This window comes from Brassica napus, chromosome C4 (assembly GCF_020379485.1).
Source record: "Brassica napus cultivar Da-Ae chromosome C4, Da-Ae, whole genome shotgun sequence".
Taxonomy (NCBI): Eukaryota; Viridiplantae; Streptophyta; class Magnoliopsida; order Brassicales; family Brassicaceae; genus Brassica; species Brassica napus.
In genome coordinates, this window is record NC_063447.1 from 19,529,196 (window position 1) to 19,545,047 (window position 15,852).

A 15,852-nucleotide genomic window follows, 5' to 3' on the forward strand; every position below is an offset into this window, starting at 1 on the left:
TCTCTCTTTGAATGATAGGTGTATGAATTGAGGGTAGAGGATCAACACAGCTTGTTCCAAGAGTTGACAACATCAAAGCGTTAGAGAGAGAGTTGGCAAGAAAGAGAAGGGAAGAAGAGAGACAAGCACAGTTAGATAGATTAGAGCTTGAGATATAAATGAATCAGGATCAGCCTGACCAAAGAGTCTACGGAGCTGATATTCATAGACAAAATGGCCAGGGAGTTCCTCTAGGAGCTGTTCAAGGAGGCATTGGCCAAGGAGCTGCAAACCTTAGGCCACAAATCCACAACGCCAAGCTAGAGCTATTCACAATTATGATAAGCCTCATATCCATGAGAATAGGACGGGCAGTAGAGCACCAGCTGTGGAGAACAACAACTATGAGATCAAGTTTGGCTTGATCAACATGATACAAAATGACAAATACCATGGTCTTGCCTTGGAGGATCCAATTGATCACTTGGATAAGTTTGACAAGAAGTGTGGATTGTTTCCATTCTATTTGGGAGACAAGGCTCACACATGGGAGAAAACATTCCAAGTGATACAATCACCACTTGGGATGAGTACAAGCGAGCTTTCCTCAACAAGTTCTTCTCTACTTCAAGAACAACCAAGCTTAGGAATGAGATATCCGGTTTCCAGCAGAAGAATCTTGAAGGGTTTGGAGAAGCTTGGGACTGATTCAATGCATATGTATCACAGTGTCTTCACCATGGCTTCACAAATGAGAGCTTATTGAGCTCATTCTACAGAGGAGTCTTACCTAAGTTTAGAAGCCGACTTGACACTGCTAGCAATGGTTTTTACTTGGGAAGAATTGAAGAGGAAGCCTTGGACCTAGTAGATAATATGGCTCAAAGTGATCCAGTCTACAGTGATGATCATGACATAGAAAATAAAGGCAGTGGAGGAGAGGATCAGAATACAAAGAAGGAGTTAAAGGCTGTCCAAGAGAACATTGACATGCTCCTTTTGGATAAAATTTAACCAGGTCAAGTCAACTTCGTTGATGAAAACGAAGAGAAAGAACCTGTTGTACTTAATGAGGTTGATGGTTTAGAGGGTCAAGAGGAGCTTTGTTTCATCAATGCTAATGGATCATGCTACAAGAAAGAACCAAACTTTCAGTACCAACCAAGAGATCAAAACAACTACCAAAACAACTATCAGCAGAAACCTTCCTTTAACAATCAGAAAGGAAGCTATCAAGCCAAGCAAAGCTATCCTCAAGGTTTCACCAACAAGGGAAACCAATCTACTCAAGATAAAGGCAGTTTCTCCCAAGCTCAGTCTTCAGATACTAGTGTAGAATCAATGTTCAAGCAACTCTTAGAGTCTCAATCTAGAAGTGAAAAGAACATTGGAGATGAGTTGAAGAACATCCACACAAAGATTGATGGGAGTTACAATGAGCTCAACAACAAGTTCAAGGCTTTGGAAAACCAGTTTGCCTCTATGACTTCAACCTCCCAAGCGCCCAATGGGATCTATACCAGGGAAGTCTGATCACTCCAAAGAGTATTGTAATGCTATCATCTCTACTGCCTTTGGGACTGAATTGAGTGATTATGAGAAAGAGGTGGATGAGATTGAAAGACTCTTATATGAAAATGAGATTGGACAGGTTAGGAGACAGATTGTAGCCAAGGCTAAGGCACATGTTGGGAGATTTGAGATACAAGTTGTAGAGAGGGTTGAGGAAAAAGTTGTGCAACCAGTTGGACACAAGGCTGAGAAACCGGTTAATGGGAAAGCGCTGTCAAGAAGTTGAAGGAGGTTAAGCTAGAAGAAGATCATGAAGTTGAGAAATCACCCTATGATTAACTCCCATTTCCACAAAGGTTCCTCAAGCTCAAAAGAAGGTGATCTCCAAGTTCAGAAAATACATGAGTAATGTAGGAGTCAAGCTTCCAGAGATCTTGAATATTGTGGGAACCGAAATTCACACCGTCGATTTCCGTAATTGGAAGAAAGTCAAGAAACCCTAACTTTCGCTGAGGTCCCGAATTCTCTGCGAGAGCCAACAAAAAATAACCAAACAAATGCGGAAAATATGAAAAGATAACAAAACGAACTCATAGAAAAAGGTAGATCATATTTCGAATCCGCGTAAGAGCGTTGCGATCATTACAAGAGATTATAAAAGCTTCGGCCGCAAGAGCTGTCAGCGAATTACTTAGTTCTAGCAACCTACAACCTTAAACCTAGTTGAGTCGCAGCTCGATAACAGAAGACGAAAAGATAAGAAAAAGGTTTTTATTGATTTCAGACTGAACCTTATGAAAGACTGCCTACGTACCCCTTTCAAGGATCAAGTCGAAGGTAGTTCAATTGAAAGAGTAGAACAAGAGATCAAACCACCTTTGTGAGTTCGTCTAGTAATCGAGTGCCAGTCATAGAAACCTAACATGTCGAGAATAATGCCTAACGTTTCTAAGTGCAAAGAGTTCTAAGTGTAAAAAGAATTGTGTCCTGAGTAGAAAAGTTGCGTCCTTCTGCATCTTCGACCTTGACATCCTTATATACTCCTCTAGAGGCGGTTTGCTCTTACCCTTTCTGCCCTCGGCCGAGTTTATCACTTCGCAGAAATATTCCATTTTTCTTCGATCTTGTATTTATCTTCGGAAACTTCACATTTATCCTCCAAACTTGACATTTATCTTCTCCTGCATAACAAAAGATAAACCGGCATAACGATTGGGCTTGATTTCATTTAAAATCGTAAGTGGGCTCTATGCCACGTTATGGGCCCTTTCGAGCCGTTTTCCGACTTCGGCGTTTTTACGATTTTATATAAAGAGCGCTTTCGGAACGACGTCGATTCCGAAGAACATTCAAATTCTTCGTATAACATAGGCAATTCGAGGTGTTCAGCTAACCGTTGCCATTTTATATGATCAATCCGAATGTTATTCGAGAGAATGAGTTCTTGCGGTTTTTAAATCGTAAAGCTCCAACGGTGACTCCGATCGAGATGAAACAAGAGCAGGTTCGATCTAATATTGAAGGGGGGAGCTACGAGGACGGGACGAAGGCAGGCTGATTGATCCAACTCGCCGAACGAGCGAGTTGGACGGCTTGCTCGATCCAACTCGCCCATTCGGTGAGTTGGACTGATGCAGCTCGCCGAACGAGCGAGTTGGTCGGTGCATCCGGTCCAGCTTGCCCCTTCGGCGAGTTGGACGATGGATGTTTCGCTGTCTGTGATCCGTTGTCCGAGGCCTTGTGTAACCTTCGTTGAAGACCTATCGTGTGAATCCTTTTCGGAATTGTTACGAACTTGATTATAGGTTTTCATACTTCTCTATTCTTTTGAATTTTATCTCTATTTTTTCAAAGAGGACATTTCCAGGGAAGTTTCCGACGTTGATTCCGTCGTAACCAATTTTGACCCCAACAGTTAGCCCCCCAGCTCGCTAGAATTTATGCGATGTTCTTGCGAGCGGTTAGGCAAGTCTGGTAAGTTAGGCGAAATCAATGGTTGGAAGTGGTCTGTTCACTCTACTAAAAGCGGAGTGCGATAAGATTAGGGCTGCGCCTCGTAAAGGATGCCTACGTACCCTTGTCAAAGGAATCAAGCCATTCGTAGTTCGTCCTAGAGTTATGATTCTTAAGACCTGTTTTCCAGTGAGACCTTTACAGTCCAGTTTATATGTCGTGTAGAGGTTATTGATACCACTCAAATTACCCTAAGGAGTGAATTACTCTCTCAAATGAGAGGTTCAGTTGCAGTACTTAGGGATCGAATCCACAAGGAGCTAGGGAACCTATTAAATCTAGTCAAATTATTAATTCTCAGTGTTTGTTGTTTTATGGTTTAAAAGTAAATAGCAATCCTAATTGAGGAAGTCTATTGCTCGACTAACAAGATGATTGGGGGTGTAACTTATTGGAAGATATTAGATGCAGGGTTTCTATTCAGGTGTTGGAGATTATAATCCTATAGATGCCTAACAGTTACATGCATGATATATTAAAGCTCAATTCCTTAATCACAGTGATCAGCGATGGCAATGTTTCACTGGTTAACTAACTAGATCTTGGATCTCAACTGTCGTCTTTTGATCACAAGAAAGTGTCGATCGATGATCCTATAGGGATATCGATCGATACACCTTTCGCAATATCGATCGATTGTCAGAAGACAATATCGATCGATGCTTCTAGCTAAGCCCTAGGCGCAGGTTGATAATGCTCACTAGTCTCCTAGATCAGCGGTTAGCATCTCTCTAGCAGTCCTAGCATGACAGATTAGATTCATGACTGGATGGTCAAGGATGCTTGACTCATGCTAATTCCTAGGTTCATGTTCTAGTTAGCAAGGCTAAAAGAAGCATTAATGAACAATCAATCAATGAATATCACAACTTAGCAAATCTATAGTTGGGGCTAATCCCTCTAACCTATTTGAACCCTGAATCTAACAAGTGAACTACTCAGACATAGCTAAGCAATTCATGACACAAAATATAGATAAAAACTGCATAGAATGGAATAGATGAATCAATGGAGTTCCAATCACAAATCTCTCTATGATTTTCTATCCTAAAAATCTCTGCTGAAAATAAGAATACAATGGTGGCCAAAAGCTCTCTTGCCTCCTAACACTTAGGCAAGTATATAACTATTAGGTTAAAAACTCGTCAGGGGTAATCTTGTAATTTGGTGAAGCCTTGGGTTTAAAGTCGGCTGGAACCAAGTCGCGCATCTCGCATCTCGACATTGATCGATGGTACAGGATGTACATCGATCGATCATAATCTTCAACCGTCGAGGCTTCTCTTCTGTATCGATCGACGGCACTGGATGTGCATCGAACGATTGCTTTTTCTTCTTATCGACCTCTAATGGCCATCTCGGATGAAATCTCTTTTAAGCTCCTAAATGCTCCATAATCATCACTTTACTCAAAGATACTCCTGAACCTGAAAACATACCTAATAGGATAGAATATATAATATATAGATAGTAAAACACTTATATACCATGGATGAAAATGGGTCAAATCCATGATATATCAGTTATCAGGCATGTTGCTGCCGATGGCATTTTATATTGGTGTAGAGGGAAGACTATGAGTTGTAATCTCGTAATCTAACTCTGTATGAACTACTATATCCGTGATCTGTTTCGTGAGTTTTCCGCAGTGCGTAAACTTGCGGGATTTCTGAAGACGCTCGAATATTAGCCTAGAGAAAAATTTTGGGATCTCGTATTAGGGTGTTTGATATTATGCCTAGAGATGTTAGAGACAAGTGTGTTGGGTTTAAGGCAAGACCTAGGTCTAATCACGACTTTAGGGGGTGCGATGACTACTTCGACTTACGTTTCCCATATCGTTTTCGACCTTATTCCATCCCGCTTTAAAGTCCGCGATATGTTCTCAGATTACGTGACTTGTATGGTAGGAATCAAGCATCTCTCCGAGGACAATTTTTAAGTATCCCGAAAGTACTGACCAAAATTTTGGATTTTTTATATAGCGCTATTGCCCTTGTGCCGTGTGTATGAGAGCTATCTCTACGAGATGGCTAAGTCTGTTTAGGACGTTGGGAGTTTGTTGTGATCAGCAACAAACTTATCGGTAGATATTACCATTTTTGACTTTTCGCGAAGGATACATGTTTGAGAAGATGTTAGTGCGTATGACTGTTTGGTCTTCCAAGAAGGTGTTTTTATCGAGGAAGGTATTTTTGTCGAAAAAACTTATTCTTCAAGCGTCTGCGACGTCTCGCGATACTGAAGATTGGTTTTTCTTTTGCATGCCGTGTTTCGTGGTTGATATATTTGCGGGCTTGAAGATGTTTTACGGTGTTGCAAGAGTTTAGTCTTAACCCTATGTCAGAGAAACATTTTTGGTTTGTCTACTGATGTTCGCAGCCAAAACTGTTGTTGCTATTTGGATGCTAATAGTTTGATTTGCGATCGAGGAATTAGGACCGAGGGGTCGCGTAAATTTGTTCATGGGAAGAAGCGTTTTCCTTCATAGTGCTTGATAGACAATGGATTTGACCCACTTTTACCCATGTTTTATAAGTGTTTTAACAACTAATTATTATATTATAGAGTCTATTTAGCCTATTTATAGGATCATGGGTGATTTGGAGAAAAGTGATGATTTTGGAGCATTTTGGAGATATTTGGAGTAAGCACCCGAGATGACCATCGAGCATGACCATCGGTCGACATTGAAGAGGAATAATCGATCGATGTTCACATCGTGACATCGATCGACAGCGAAGCGTGCAGAAAGTCCGTTTGGTCTCAGCCGACTTAGAGCCCAAGTCTTCACCTATTTACAAGATTACCCTTGACGAGTTTTAACCTAATTATATAAGCTTTGCCAACATGTTAGAGGCAAAGTGTGCTTTCTTGTTTTACTGATTTAACAGCAAAAGGTTTTTAGGATTTTTAGTAGGTTGGAGAGAAGATCCAAAGAGATTTGTGATTGGAACTCCATTGATATCTATCTATTTATCTATGCAGTTTTTATACCTAATTGCTGTTATGAATTGCTTGCCCATGTCTGAGTAGTTCTCTTTGTTAAATTTAGGGTTTAAATAGGTTTGGAGGGATTAGCCCCAACTATAGATTGCTAAGTTGTGATATTCATCTTTAGGATTGTCATTAACGCATGCTTCTAGATTAGCTACCTAGAACTTTCCCTAGGAATTGTAGACATAAGTGATAGCTTGCATCTCACCCTGAAACCATCCTAATTGAGCTATGACTTGCTAAGAGTAAGGCGAGAGCTGATCTATTGAGCTTAGTGAGCACATTCAACCCGCGCATTAACGCTTGACCAAACGGGTCGATCGATATTCCAATAGAATAATCGGTTGACGTTTCAAAAAGCGTATCGATCGATATTCCTGTAGAATCATCGATCGACACTGGTCATTAGACAAACCTAGAAAGCGAGAGCCTAGTAGCTTGTTTATAAGTGTTGAGCTCTACAATATCATGCATGAAACTTATTAAGCATATGTAGGATTATAATCATGATTACCTGAATAAAAGCCCTAAGTCTAGCTACTTTCACCTAAGTACCAAAACCCCAATCAATCAATCGAGCAATTACTTTACTCACGAACCTGCTATTTACATTTAAACATAAAATCAATCTAGCTTAACCAATCTGATTATATTTATAAGGTTCTCTAGCTCCTTGTGAATTCAATCCCTAAGTACTACATCTGAACCTCTTATTTGAGAGAGTAATTCACTCCTTAGGGTAATTTGAGTGATATCAAATTTGGTGCCGTTGCCGGGGAGCTTTGATCGCCTTATAGATTTAGTCTGGTTTAGTCTAGGTTACTTCTTAAACCACTTTCTGACACAAATTTGTTTTCTTGTTTTTTCAGGTACATGCTAAGCAGTACCAGAAGCAACAAGGAAACTCAACTGTTATTCTCATCAGACCCTGCAAGTTTGGAACGTTCAATCCGCAAAGGAAGACGCTCCTCATCGATCGACAACAGCAACAGTTCGTCGCTCGATTCTCGTCAACCACCGTCGACCCAAACACCAGTTTCGTAGACCGACACTCGCTCACCACCGTCGACCGAAGACATTCTTCTTCCGTCGACCGACATCTTCCATTCGACATCAATCGATACTCCAGTCTGAACATCAATTTGATACTGAGCCACGAGACATGGTTGCGACATTGATACTTGTACATGATGATAAGGGAGACCTGTATGACCAGGAGGGTCATCTGTGTAATGCAACAGGTCAGAGGATAGATGCTCATGGGGCTGCAATCCCTGTGGCTGATGTTACAAGAGTTGCTCAACCTGTAGATGAGGCCACTCAACCCAGAACGCTAGCTGATTACAACCGTCCAGATCAGTTCTACACCAACAGATTAGCTATTCGTCCTCAAACTATCCAAAGAGGGGATTTCGAGTTGAAGCCGCAGAACTACACACTCGTGGGACAGACACCCTACTATGGGCTATCTCACGAGTATCCTATGGACCATCTGGAGAGGTTCGAGGATCTCATATATGCTATTAAAGTCGAGGGAGTCTTTGAGGACTACCTACTGTGCAAGCTCTTCAAGTACTCACTTGCTGGAGAGGCTTCGCACTGGCTTTAGTAGTTACCACCAGGATCTCTCACATTCTGGAGCGACATCAAGATTGCATTCCTATGCAACTTCTTTGATGAGGCACGTGTTGAAGACTTGAGGAGCAAGATTGCTACATTCACGTAGGAACCTGCATAATCGTCCAGAAGCTCCTGGATCAGATTCAAGTGTTATCAGAGAGATTTTACCCACCATGGATTCAACAAAGTACAACTGCTCAGTACTTTCTTCAGAGGCATCGCAGTGCAATATCAGATGGCTCTTGATGCTTGCAGCGATGGGAGCTTCAACACCAGAAATCCAGAGGAGGCTGTGAGAGTTATTGAGAACTTGACATCCAACAATAGCACCAAGAACACTGATTTTGAGAGAAAGAGATTTGCAACCATCCTTGGGAATGACCAGCTGGATGAGGTAAAGGCAAAGCTGGACATTGTTCACAAGCTTCTCAGGAAGCAGGCTTGCTTAGTTGAGGATGTAGAAGCTGTAGACACATAGGGTAGAATAGAAGTATAAGAAGATGTAAACTTCATTGGTGGAACTGGATTTCAGAGGTCTGGAAACCAGAATGGAAACTTCTATGGATAGAGAAGTAATTTCAACCAGGGTTCGCAGAACAAGAAACTCTACAGCAACAACTATATCAACAACATGAGTTATGGAAACTCATTCTACTAGAAGCCACCACAACCTACTCAATAGAGCAAGATTGAAGCCATGATTGGTAAGGTTCTTGAGGGATAGCAGAGCATGACGGTGGACTTCAATGGGAAGATTGCTTCTGTCTACACCAACCTGAACATAAAGTTTGAGACTTTGAGCACTCATTTGAAGAAGCTGGAGATGCCGGTTGTTCAGACATGAGAAGTTGTTAAGAGGAAAGCAACCTTAACAAGAGGGGTAGGAGATGATGTGATGAAGCTCCACGTGAATGCCATCATAGATGATGATTTCTGGCAAGTGGTGAAGCAGGAGAAGCTGCAAGAAGGAGATTTCAAAGTGGAAAGCTCGATGAGTTTCGGCGGACTTCGAACATCGATCGACGGACTTTGATATCACTCAAATTACCCTAAGGAGTGAATTACTCTCTCAAATAAGAGGTTCAGTTGTAGTACTTAGGGATCGAATCCACAGAGAGCTAGGGAACCTAATAAATCTAATCAGATTAGTTAAGCTAGGTTGTTTAATGATTTAAATGTAAAGTTGCAGGCTTGTGAGCAAAAAATTGCTCGATTGATTGATTGGAGTTTTGGTACTTAAATAGAAATAGCCAGACTTAGGGTTTTAATTCAGGTATTCAGGATTATAATCCTACATATGCCTAATAAGTTGTATGCATGATATTATAGAGCTCAACACTTAATAACAAACCATTAGGCTTTCGCTTTCTAGGTTTGTCTGTTTACCAGTGTCGATCGATTATTCTATAGGAATATTGATCGATACATGTGGGAACCGAAATTTACACTGTCGATTTCCGTTTAAATTAGGAAAGTTAGGAAAACCCTAATTTCCCAAAGGTCCCGGATATCTGCTAACCACACGCCAATCAATTAGAACATGAAAGTAAAGACGAAAAGAAATAAGAAATCGTAAAAAAGAGCAAAAGGTGTCTTATTCCGAATTCGCGTATGAGCGTTACAACAAGGTAGAAGCCTCGGCTATGAGAGCTGTCGGCGAGATTCCTAGTTCTAACAACCTAAGACTGCAAAACCTAGTTGAGTCGCAGCTCGAAATAACAAAAACGGAAAGTTGCCTATATGCTCTAAGTGCTAAGTTTGCTCTGAAAAAGTTCTCTCTTTGTGCCTCTCACCTAGGACTCCTTATATACTCCCTCCAAGGTCGGTTTGAGCTTTCCTCTTCTACCCTTAAGCCGTCATAACTCGAAAATTGAGATATTCCATTTTTCCCGATCTTCATGATTATCCGCGAGAACTTAACATTTATCTGCAGAATTTTGACATTTATCCTTTCTTGCGGACTAAGTATAAGCTGCCATAGTATCTATGGGCTTTTCCTTACAAAATCGTAAGTGGGTTTCTAATCGCGTTTTAGACCTATTTGGACCGTCTTTCGATTCGAAACGTTTATCAAGATTTTTATCGATAAGAATGAACTTTCCGCGATTTTTATCGTAAAGCTTAAATGATAACTCCAATCGATGGGAGTGAGAAATGATATGACTGCGATACATGGGAGCTAGCATTGAGGAACATACGAGAATGCACAGATTTGGGTCGTACCCGTTGATCGATGTCCGAGACAGTTCGATCGCTACGTAGTGACCGGCTTATTTGCGGGTCCGTCATTACGTGGCGACCTTGTTTGAATCTTTTTCGACGTTTCATGAACGTGTTCTTTAGTTTTGATGAATGAACCAAGATTAACGCAATATTTCACCGCAAGACTTTTCGTAAAAGTAATCTTTACGAAGAATACTTTTCGTAAAAACGTTCATGCTGATTTTTCGACGACATTCAAACGTTAATTCCGTCGTGACCATTTTTGACCCCAACAGTTAGCCCCCCAGCCTGTTAGAACGGTAGATCGTAGATGTGAGGTTCTAGGGAGTGATAAGACAAGTTAGGCAAGTTAGGCGGAATTAATGGTTAAAAATGTCAGTTGAAAGTTGTACGTTCACTCTAAAAGAGTGTAATTTGGTAAGATTGGGGCTGTGCCCTATGAAAGCTGCCTACGTACCCTTGTCAAAAGGGATCAAGCCATTCATATTTCGTCTTGGAGTTAAGATTCTTATGACCTGTTTTCCAGTGAGACCTTTTACGGTCCGGTTATGCTGCCGTTGATGGCATTTTGTAGCGGACCTTTGTCGGCCTCGAGATTTAGCCTTAAAGGCTGTTTGCTTTGGCCGAGTGTGGCCGTATTTATGTTTTCAAGACTGAGCCATGTGGCTTCGAATCCCTACCGCTTTGCGGATTTTAAATGAATTGGAAACTATTTTTTTCGAAGAGCAAGTTTGTATTCGTGCGAATATGGAGGGAAGAATACGAGTTGTCATCTCGTATCTAACTCTTTTGTTGGATCATCGTATTCGCTGCTCGTTATAGATGGCATTGTTCGAAGAATTTGATTTTTCAAAAAATTTCGAGAGAGTTAGAATATTGGCGAAGGGCCATGATTTAAGATCTCGTTATCACTTTTGGATATCATGCCTTGAGATGCTAGAGACCAGTGTGCTGGGATTAGGGCAAGACCTAAGTTTACTCCTGGTTTTAGAGGGTGCGATGACTAATTCGACTTACGTAACCCGTTTCAGTTTCATCCTTATTCCATACCGATTTAAAGTCCGCGATAGGTTCTCGGCTAATTCGAGTTGTATGGTTGGAACCGAGAATCCCTCCAAGGACAATTTTTAAGCCTCCTGGAAGTCCTGACCAAAAATTTTGAGTTTCTTTTATAGCGATATTATCCTTGTGTCGGATGTACGAGAGTCATCTCCACGAGATGGCTAAGTCTTTTTAGGATGTTAAGAGTTTGTTGTGATCAGCAACAAACTTAATGGTAAAAATTACCTTTTTTTGTGTCTTCGCGAAAGATATGTTTTGAGAAGATGTTAGTGCGTATGACTGTCTGGTCTTCCAAGAAGGTGTTTTTATCGAGGAAGAAAATTTCGTCGAAGAACGAATCTTCGAGCGTCTGCGACGTCTCGCGATGCTGAAGATTTGTTATTCTTTCGTATGCCGCGTTTCGTGCTTGAAATGTTCACGGGCTTGAAGGTGTTCCGGTGTTGCTAGGGTTTAGTTTTAACCCTGCGTTGGAGAAACGGCTTGGTTTATCTGCGGAGGTTCGCAGCCAAAATTGTTGTTCCATTTTTGATGTTAAGTAGTTTGATTTGCTATTGAGGAATTAGGACCGAGGGTCGTGTAAATTTGTCCAAGAGAAGAAGCGTTTTTCTTCATAGTGCTTTGTGAAGTTTTAGCCTTCCGTGATCTATTTCGTGCATTTTTTAGAATGTTTCGTATAGCTCTAGGAGCTTTGTTACGAATTTTTCCTTACATGCAGTGTATTATGGGTAAAACATATTGGGCTCTAAAGTTAATGGTGGAGCGTATTAAACTTGGTCAATTGCCGACAAGTTTAGATTTTCCGTTAACCATTTGGTTGTTAGGACTGAGTTTTGTTACGAAAAATTTATCATATGATTTTCGACTATGGGTTATACGATAATTGTTCTCTTAATAGTCACATGACATTTTTTAGACAAATCGCAGATTGTCGTTTATGCGTTAACTGATGGAGCCATGGTTGCTCAAAGGCTTGGCGTGAAAGATGTGTTCACTCAGATAGCCAAGGACGTTGTAGGTCAAGGATTAGACCATGGTACTTTCGTGTTAACATGAAGATCATGTTAGTTTACGATTGTACTTAAAGGGGATTCCGAGTTCTGGTTCAGACTTTTATTGGAAGGTGTAATTGACCGAGGACCAAAGAGCGCTTGCCCAGATTGATAGGCCAAGTTTGCCAGGGTTATCCGTCTTAAGATGGCCGATAGTCGTAGAAAACGCTTCTCCGCTCTAGGTTTCAGTTAGATGACAAATGTTTCGTATAATGTTACCTATAGTCTTATGAAAATTGATTCATTTTTGTCTGAGGAAGACGAAGCCTAAGAGGTTTAATACAAAACCAGTGCGGAGTCAGCTGTGGGATTGCCTTCTCGGATGTGGCCGAAGGAAAAGAAAGGCAGAAGTCAGCGAGCCGCAGGGCTAAAAAAAGAGATCTATTAGATCGTAATGCGAAGAGATAAAATTTAGATTGATCATCCAAAGTCAGATCTTACAGCTTTGTGTTTGCTATACAAAATATACTTCTTCGTAAAACCAGTTATGTTTACTTTCGAAACTTTCTTCGTAAGACTTGATCTGATTGTACGAAGGACTTTTCGGGTAAGTAATGGGGACCGGTTTTACGAAGATTGTAAATTGGTGATATGTATACACATGTCAAAGTAGCGTTGTTTCTACGGGTTTTACGAGAAATGTTTATGCTGTGATTTCGATATTAGGTGAAAGTTGCTTGGAGTTACTCATGGAGTGTTACCGAATTTATTTCACTACGATCTAGTCGCATAACGTTTTTCATAGGTTTTTTTTTTTTGAGGGGATTCTCATGATACATTCGTTTCTGGAACGAATTGGTCAACCAGAGGTAGAGCTAGCCTACGATCGGGAAGAAAGTGTTCCCTTTAATGTGCTCGATGCTACATTTATTCTCGAGTTTTCTTCGTCACAAATGTTTTCGATGCTTTTCCGTGACTCACTTGGTTCAACGGAAACTGAAAGAAATGCTTTGATGCTTGAAGATTTCTCGTAGAAAATTTTATACGAAACTGGCATTATAAAGTCGGAAAGGGCTTCAAGACTTTGGCTAATCGTCGAGTTTCAGTTTGATATTGGTACAGGTTCTCTATACGCATGATTGCGACAAGAAATGATGTGTAGTCTTTGAGATTATGTTCATGATCGTCTGGATATGTTGCTGGCGTTTAGAAAAATTTAAGATTGTCGTTTGCCTATTTAGGACGATTTGCTTTGACGAAAGCGTTTTCTTGACGATTTGCAAAAGTTTTTGAAGTTTGGGAGAATACGAGTATAGTATACGTACCTACTCCCCCTTTTTTTACGAAAGAAAAAGGTTGAACCGATACTTTGAAGGGTTGTGTACGTTTCTTCTTCCGAGGTTTGGAATGATCGACAATCCGGGTCGATTTAAAGACGACGTTGGGACTGCGATTTGGTTGTTTCCAGGTTGACAACTGGGGTTATGTCAGCTTTAAGAAAATCGCTAGAATCGAAACGGTTTAAAGACGACGTTCGTGTCTCTAGTTCTTTCTTTGTTTAGGAAGTGATCTGAATATGCGTGGCGATCGTTTCTCGATTTTCAGAGAGTTTAGATCGGTTTGCAAGATCTGCCTGAACAGTCATGGAACAATATACCGAGACAGGAAAAATCGCCTAAGACTTAGTTCGCTAGACTATCCACCTAGGTTTTAAGTCCCCTAAAGTTCTACGGCAGTCTCAAAGGTGTTTCTATTTCTTAGTAATTTCCTACGAAATTACATGCCTGATTTCGTGTCGGAAATACCTTAGTTCTCTCGAAGATTCAGGTTAGCCTCTTCTCCATTTTGCTTGCTCATTTGCCCTTACTGTTTACGTGTCTGTCTGCCCATTTCGAATAGCAAGAATATCGATTATTCCTGGAGTTCTTTGCTTTCATGGCCGTGTTTAGGCTGCTGACAATATTTGTGGTTTTCGTGATCCATGTTTCAATCTTAGTATCATTGGATTTACGAAAATGAATGAGCATCTCGTCGAAAACGTTTTAGCATTTAGGAATAGGCAGGGATGATCAAGAGATGCCAAGGATGATCTGGAAGACTTGCCAGGTGATGACATTTTGGCGACATATCGAGGCGCGAGAGGAAGGATGGTGAGACCGTGGAGAGAGGCGGATGGGCGAATTTTGATTCTCGGATTCGCTCCATCTCTTTCCTTATCCGAGATTGTTTTTCTACGATTGTTGTTAGATTTTCGAAGGTTGTCAAATGTTGCCAACTTTAGTTTTACGAAAGTTTTTTGAAAAATAATATTGAGTTTAATTTTACGAAAGTTTATTCCAAAAAATTTTATCGATTTTAATTTTACGAAAGTTGTTTAGTAAAATGTTGTCGAGCTTAATTTTTGCAAAGGTTATTTCGCAAGATGTTGTTGAGCATAATTTTACGAGATTTGTTCCGTAAAGAAGTTTTCAAGTTTTGGTTGTACGAGAGCCGTGACGAGGTTAATTATTGCAACCAAACTTAATCAGAATTTTTTCTCATATCCGTGAGATTGATCCATGGAAATTTCGAGTAGTTTTTTCCGAAGTAAGATATAGGTGACAAACATCAACAACTCTCGGAATTTGTTACTATGGAAGTGATACTTGAATTCTTACGAAATCTTAGGCTTCAGAAAGCGTTTTAGCGGTGGGGATACGATCTCCTGTTTTGCTTTATTTAGTCTTCGTGAGCAGTTTTAGGTTTCGAGTGATTCTATAGAAATTAACTTCGTTTCCCTGAAAGTTATTTGGAAGAAGGACAGCCGTGGGGGTTTCATACCCGATTTGTTGCGCTTCCTTTTTCTACAATTAATCTAGGGTTTTTCCGAAAGATAATCGGAAGAAGTACAACGTTGAGTTATGTACCCGATTTGCTGTGCTTCCTTTTTCCGCGATTAAACTAAGGTTTTTCTGCGGTTTTGGGGAGAGGAAGTTTTACTTTTCCGAAAAAATTTCGGAAAACGTGTTTTGGTAAAACCCTCACACGTTGAGACTTCCTTAGTTCGGTAATGAGCCAACTTACGGGTTTTGATAAAATTTATTGTTTCCCTTTATGTTTAGACAGAGAAATCGCGAGCTCGTTTCGTTGCACTTCCTGTGGCGAAAAGTCAAAGCTAGGTTTTCGATTTTCTCAAGAACTGTGGCGTTTGCGTAAGCGTTGGCCATAGGCGCAGTGGCGGCTGGAGTTGTCTTATCAGCGTTGTTGCGAACTGCTATTTTGTCTTTCGTATTTCCAGACATTGTTTTGATCAAGGGTTTTGCTGCTATGAGTTAGAGTAATACGTACCCCCCCCCCCCTCCTTCTGTGGGAACCGAAATTTTCACTATCGATTTCCTTTTAAATTAGGAAAGTTAGGAAAACCATAATTTCCCAGAGGTCCCGGATATCTGCTAAACCACACGCCAAGCAATCAGAA

The 15,852-nt window shown here is 40.7% G+C and overlaps 1 non-coding gene across 1 annotated transcript; it reads right to left on the reverse strand.

The window, feature by feature from the left end:
* Nucleotides 1-618: 618 nt before the first annotated feature.
* Nucleotides 619-725, reverse strand: LOC125586673. The gene has a single exon (XR_007323209.1). It is a non-coding gene; the product is annotated as a small nucleolar RNA R71 (small nucleolar RNA).
* Between the last annotated feature and the right edge of the window lie 15,127 nt (nt 726-15,852).